Source organism: Mustela nigripes, chromosome 6, assembly GCF_022355385.1.
Source record: "Mustela nigripes isolate SB6536 chromosome 6, MUSNIG.SB6536, whole genome shotgun sequence".
NCBI classification, from domain to species: domain Eukaryota; kingdom Metazoa; phylum Chordata; class Mammalia; order Carnivora; family Mustelidae; genus Mustela; species Mustela nigripes.
In genome coordinates, this window is record NC_081562.1 from 83,000,655 (window position 1) to 83,006,774 (window position 6,120).

Sequence of the window (6,120 nt, forward strand, 5' to 3'; positions counted from 1 at the left end):
CTCATGGTACTTTTCCTTGTGTGGCTCCCAAAGTCAGAGGATGGCAAGTAGTAGCCAGGATCCCCTCCCTGCCAGTCAATCCCTCTTACTGGGAAAACCCCATTCAACAGACGGGCCTCTCCTCCCCAGGCAACTGTGCGCTACTGGATGGTCCTTTCAGGAGAGATTAACCTAGATTTAGCCTGAAGTTCAAGTGCATGAAAGTGGGGCAAAGAACACAGGGTAGGAAAAGGACCCGTGGAAAAAAAGCACTTAATATTACCCCCCTTTGCCACATCATATAACCTCCCAGCCCTCCCCGCAATTCATGTTCTGAGTACATAGAACATCCCATTGCTTTGGCTGGGACTGTCCCCAGAGCACCCTCCTCCTGCTGTGCTGTAGAAACACCCAAACCCCAGGCACTGAGCCTCAGAGGAAGGGGGCGGGGAGCTCAACTGGGCAGAAAGCCCCTGGCTGCCATTCCTCTGGGGACTGAATCCCACATCGAAACCCCTGCCTGAGCCTGACCCAGTCCTGACCTTGCCTTATCAAGAAGTGAGGAGAGAACGTGTTTCCTTCCAGTCACTGAAGCCACAAGTCCCTGCCCCTCCCACAGGTCTGTCTGATAGCTCACACCACCCGCACCCCACCTTCCAGGGCTTATGCTAAACGGGCATCCCTGGGCAGGCTTCGCCTAGAAGAGCCTCATGGGGTCATGGCTGCAGGGTGTGCTGGGAAGAGCCTGGGGAGACCAGGATCAGAGTGCTGCTGGACTTGCATTAACCCCGCCACATTCACTGAATCATCCTCGGAGCCCTGAGCGCAGTAGCTCTGACCCTGAAGTATCCGATAGCGGTGGACAAGAGGCCTGACCTCTAAGGTCTTTCCCAGCCCTGAGAGTGTGCAGCTCCAAGGCTGGATCTGCCATCACAATGAGGCCTTAGGATCACTCACCGGGCTTTCTCTTGGACCCCCTCAGGAACTCGCAGAGTCCCAATACCATGCTAGTGCAAGTGAAGTTCACTTACCCTCAGATGTCAAGGACTAGGAAGGGCATGAGGGGTGTGCCCCCTAACGGGCCCTGTGGAGAAGGGGAGCCCAGGAGAGGGGGTCTTGCTTGCCAGGTTGGGACCAGAGGGATCAAAACTGAGCTTTCTCATTGTTGACATTGGCTCAGAGCTCCCCCTCCTTCTAGAAAGAAATGGAAAACTAAGTGATTTCCCAGGAGAGGGGGAGAAAATTTTTCTTCCTGAAACTGACACACACAAAGTGAACTGCACGTGGGGCTCCCTCTGGAGTAGATGTGCTGGTGCGCATGCCCGCCATGTTGTACACGAGCATGTGCCATGTGCGTGCTCACCCGTTTCTTGGTGTTTGTTACTTCATTGTCCTTTCAGCTCTGTCCACCGGGCGCTGAATGCTGTAGGACCTACCTCACTTTCAGTCATCTCTTTATTCTAATGTAACTTAGACTTAGGCACTTAGGTCATGGCCAGCTAAGGCAAGGCCTTTCCTTCCTTCCCACCATCCCCAACGTATGTTCACATTCTTTTTCTAGAATAGTCACAGCATTTCCTCCCAGAAGGAGCTGAGGGGGAACAGAGTGGGGAAAGAAAAAAAAAAAAGGGAAAGCGGAGAGGAAATTACACTGTATAAACAGAATTTGTCCAAACTATTTCTTGCTTCCTTGTCTCCCCAGCCCCTAGACACACACACACACACACACACACACACACACACACACACCCCTTTAAATTACCATGAGAATGGTTGGAAATTATTTTCTGCAGACTATAATGTCCAAAGCAAAACTCAAGAGATATCAGTCACCTCAAACACCTCAAGACTGGAAGGAAACTCTCTCTAGTCCAACCATCTTAAAACCCCTCTATAATAGTTTAACCTTTACTTGAATATTTTTCCTGTTGGAGAATTGTCTCTCATGGCAATACACTTGCTTTGGATGGCTGTATGCCTAGAAAGTTCTTCACTATGCACAGGTGAAATAGCCCCTGTAGCTTTCAATCCCTGGGCCTAGGCCAACTCTTTACAGCCATCTAAGATGGACATAAGATGAAGCTACAGAGTTTTGGGAGGAAGGGTTGGTGGGACCATCCCATGGCGTCATTGCGCCAATTACACAAGGGCCCATTCCTCATCTGCTGGAAAACTGTTGTAAAAAGTGGGAAAATTTAAGATGTTTATGATGTAAGTGAGGTTGCAGGGAGAAGGAGAGATGGTAATGGGGCCACATTTAATTTTGACTTAGACCTTATGAGCTTCCAGGTATGACCATGATTCTCACAAAGGCAGTAAGTGAGGGGGTGAGGAGTACAACATCTGCCTCTGTGGCCTTTGCCTGGAGAGAACAGTTTCCAGTCCAAGAAAGGGGCTCTGTAGGACAGCATGAGTAGCTGCATCAGCTCCCCCAAGCCTGCCTGCCTCTCTTTTGCTCAGTTGTGTCCAGGGGAGGCTGGCCCCCAGCACTGCAGCACCAGGAACATAGCAAGGTGTCCCCAATTATTTAACCACTGACTGAATGATGGTAAATTGAATGAAATCCAGCAGTTGCAGGAAAGAGTTTACCCTGAAGGTGCTGCCTTTTTTTTTTTTTTAAAGTTTGTTTCTTTATTTGAGAGGGGAGGGGCAGAGAGAAAGGGAAAGGAAAAGCGTGTCTTAAGCAGACTTCCTGCTGACACAGAGCTCAGTCCCACCACACTGAGATCACAGCCTGGGCAGAAACCAATAGTCAGATGCTTAACCCACTGAGCCACCCAGGTGCCCCTGAAGGTGCTTCGTAATCAAACTTTTGGGGAATACACGTCACCTTGGAGAACCTGATAAAGGTCATGGACTGACACCCCGTACAGGGTCAAGGGTTAGTGGGCCAATCTGTAGAAACCATGCTATCAGCTAGCTCCCAGTGTATTGACCATTCACCAAGTCTCTTTCTTAGCTGACTGTCCTGCTACCGTTGGGAGCACTGGCAACTTCTATGAGTTGAGCAGAACCCGGAGGCAGGAACCCACAGGGCCCCAGACAGTGGGGCTAGAGACACATGGCTTACTGAGATATATTTCCACTTCTTATCAACAACAATTATTCCTGCAAGCTGCTTTTTTCCAGTGGAAACTCTGCCCTTAGCTTTGTCAACAAGATTTCTGGGTTGATTAGGGCTCTCCAGGTAACAAGCAGGCCAGACCCTGTCACTGCTGGAAAGTGTGGGCAGTGACAGTGTCTGGTGAAGCATAAGCAACCGGCCCATTCATAAGCTGCAGCCCAGTCTCTCTGGTTTTATAGCAAAGAAACTGAGGCCATTAGAGGGGGAGGGACTTGTCCCAAGGCCACAAAGGAGGGAGAGTGCTTCTCCACCTCCACCCTGGGCAAGTTCCAAGACTTCTCCTGAACAGCTTAAGTAGCTTCCAGGGGGTCAGAGTGGAGTGGGGGAGAAATGGGCCATGGGAGGAAAGGAATTGTGGGAAGCCACAGAGGAGGCCCTGATGTGGGGACGGTGGGAGCGGCCAACACTGATGCCATCCTGACATGCCACTCAAAGGAATAAAGTGGGTAAATGTTACCCACTTGCTCTTCCCCAACCAACTCCAACTCCTGTCTCTCCCCTCCATGGCCTAAAGAAATGGTCCAGGACTCAAGGCAACAAGGGAATATCTTAGAGGGAAGTGGTGTGTGCCTGGTCTGCTCTCTCCCTACTCTTGGAGGCTCTCCTGGGATACGAGGATGGGGGTACTTCCATGGGGATAACTACTCCAGGCCAAAGTTGATGGGACAAGGAGACTCTTCGTCCAGTGACTTGGAGATCAAGAATAGACATTGGAGAAGCCCAAAGGCAGAACACCAAGAATACAGGGGAAGTGGTTCTAGGCCCACCCTAGGGAGACCTGAACTCCTGAACTCCTGACTCCCACCCTGAACTCCTATTATTGCTAATGAACCTGATGGCTGAATGGGATTTAAAGCAACAATGATGGCCTCGGGACAATAGGAAAAGTCCTCTTCTCCCTCCCAAGAGATCTCCAAGCCCAGTTTCTGGCGTCTCTGTGGATCTCTACCTAGACTAAGTATCTTTCTTTCTGCCCAGGCCCCTGGCCCAAGTCCGCATAGGCCTGAGTCCACCCCTGCTCAGACCATCCCATTCCAGTCCACCCTGGCCAGGCTTCTTTTCCTCATTTTCCTCTGGGACCAATGTAGTCTTTGTTTCACTTGGAGACTTCCTGCCCTGTGGGAAAGGTCAGTACCCAAGCTCCAGGTCCCCCCAGCTCTGAGATACTCAGGATCCTCAGGATCAGATCCCTTGCTCACCTCCACAATCAACCTGGCCAGCCCGACATCCTGGACCATTTGACTACCATCCAGCTTCCCCCGGAGTCCATTCTTGCATTTTCCTCTACAAACGGGGACATGAGAGCACCTGGGTTATGGGGCTGTTGCAGGGACCGACATCTCCGCGTAGCACTCAGCATGCTGCCTTGAGCCTGGGACACTGCAGTTTGATGGAAGCTTGTGCTCCTTGTTAGAGCTCTGACTGCTGTCAGAAAGGACTCCAGAGAGGTACACAGAGGGCAGAAATCCTGCTCGTGCCCCAAACATGCCACTCCAAACAAACATTGTCCAGAAAGCTACATTTCCACTGAACTGGGAAAAAACTGGCCACCCCACCCATGGGCCATTGGCTTCCAAAAATCTGGCTGCTCGAATTGGGGAAAAATGGATTGTTCTAATCTCTCCCCTACAAGCAGAGAAGCTGAGTTACACATCTGGACTTTCCCTCTGCAAGGAAGCAAAGACCCTTGGGTCCCCAGGTGCCACCGATGACTGAGCCCTTCTGCTCATCTCCCTTCCCTGCCTTTCCTTTTACCCCCACCAGTGCCATCTTCCTCCTACTTCTGTCACCTAGGGCTCATCATGCATCTGTCACAGATCTATTCTCTCCTGGTGGGACTAGAAACTCAGCGCCCTGGTGACGTGGCCTGTGTGTCTTTCTTCCTCACCTGCTTTGCCCATGTACATGCACAGAGCGTGGGGGAAGACTAGGGCAGAGACCTGGGCCTGGAAGCCAGACATGGCAGTGGGGGTTGCAGCCGCCTTGGCAACATGGCCCCCAACCTGGACACTGGACTGCTCTGGCTCAGTGGGCCTGGACTCCTGTTTGCCCCTAGCTCCTAGGGGCCCTGCAAAGCCTTTCATTTCTGCTGGGATAGGCTGTTAGGCCTGTGCCAGAAACAGTGAAGGATCCTGGGTCTGAGAAGGTAGGGGAGCTCCAGTCGTAAAGGGGCTGATCTACTCAGAGGCACCCTCTCTATCTTCTGGGTTATTAGCTAGAGGGTGGACACTGCTCAGGTATTCAGGAAGCTTTGCATGGCCTGGGCCAAACAGAGAGGTTCCCATCCACCTTAGAGCACAGAGCATCAGCTGTCCTTAGTTTCTGATTAGAATGGTTTCCCCCTAAAAGTCTTTTCCAGAGCTGCAGCTTTGTCAGGTTTCCAGACAACCTTCTGTGTAGATCTCTTCTCAGGGACCCCTTTGGATGGCCAGAGAACAATAACATTTCTTCTTGGCCTCACACTGTGGGGGGCATATTGGTTCTGGCCTCTGAGGCCTTACCTTTGATGATGACCTCTGGTTGGTTTTAAGCACCGGCACCATGGCAAGCCCCATCATGGAAGTCAGAGACACAACAGAGAGACACACAGAGATCCTGCCCTCTTGAAGCTCACGGTCCATGGAGGGGGACAAACAGGAAGGACAAGTGGGTAGGATCCATGCTACCGTACAGGTAAGCCCACAGGACACGAACATGCAGGAGAGCCCCAGGCTTTGTGCTGATGAGGTCAAGAAGGCTCTTCAGGGAGGTCACTTATCAGCCTGCCAACGGAGACAGGAAGGATCATAGTTCAGTGGTAAAAGGCTAATGAGGGTTCTGGGCAGACAGTTCTTGTGCAGAGGTCAAGAAGCAAAAGGAGAAAGGACATGTGAGAGACAGGGAGGCTAGCTCTGCATGGCGGGAGAGAGGGAGGCCGCCAGGAAGAGAGGAGCCAACTGACCACACTCATCAGCATAGGAAGTGTCCCCCATTCTTCCTTCTACAGACTCCTTCTTCTAGTAAACCCACTGAATCGT

At 51.6% G+C, this 6,120-nt stretch overlaps 1 protein-coding gene across 1 annotated transcript in view; it reads right to left on the bottom strand.

Annotated features, from left to right (window-relative positions):
* VDR (vitamin D receptor) overlaps positions 1-5,625 on the bottom strand; it is a 43,421-nt gene extending 37,796 nt beyond the window's left edge. Inside the window, exon 1 of the mRNA XM_059402979.1 lies at positions 5,605-5,625. The gene's annotated coding sequence lies outside the window, so the exon portion shown is untranslated. The remainder of the gene's footprint in view (positions 1-5,604) is intronic.
* Positions 5,626-6,120: the final 495 nt, after the last annotated feature.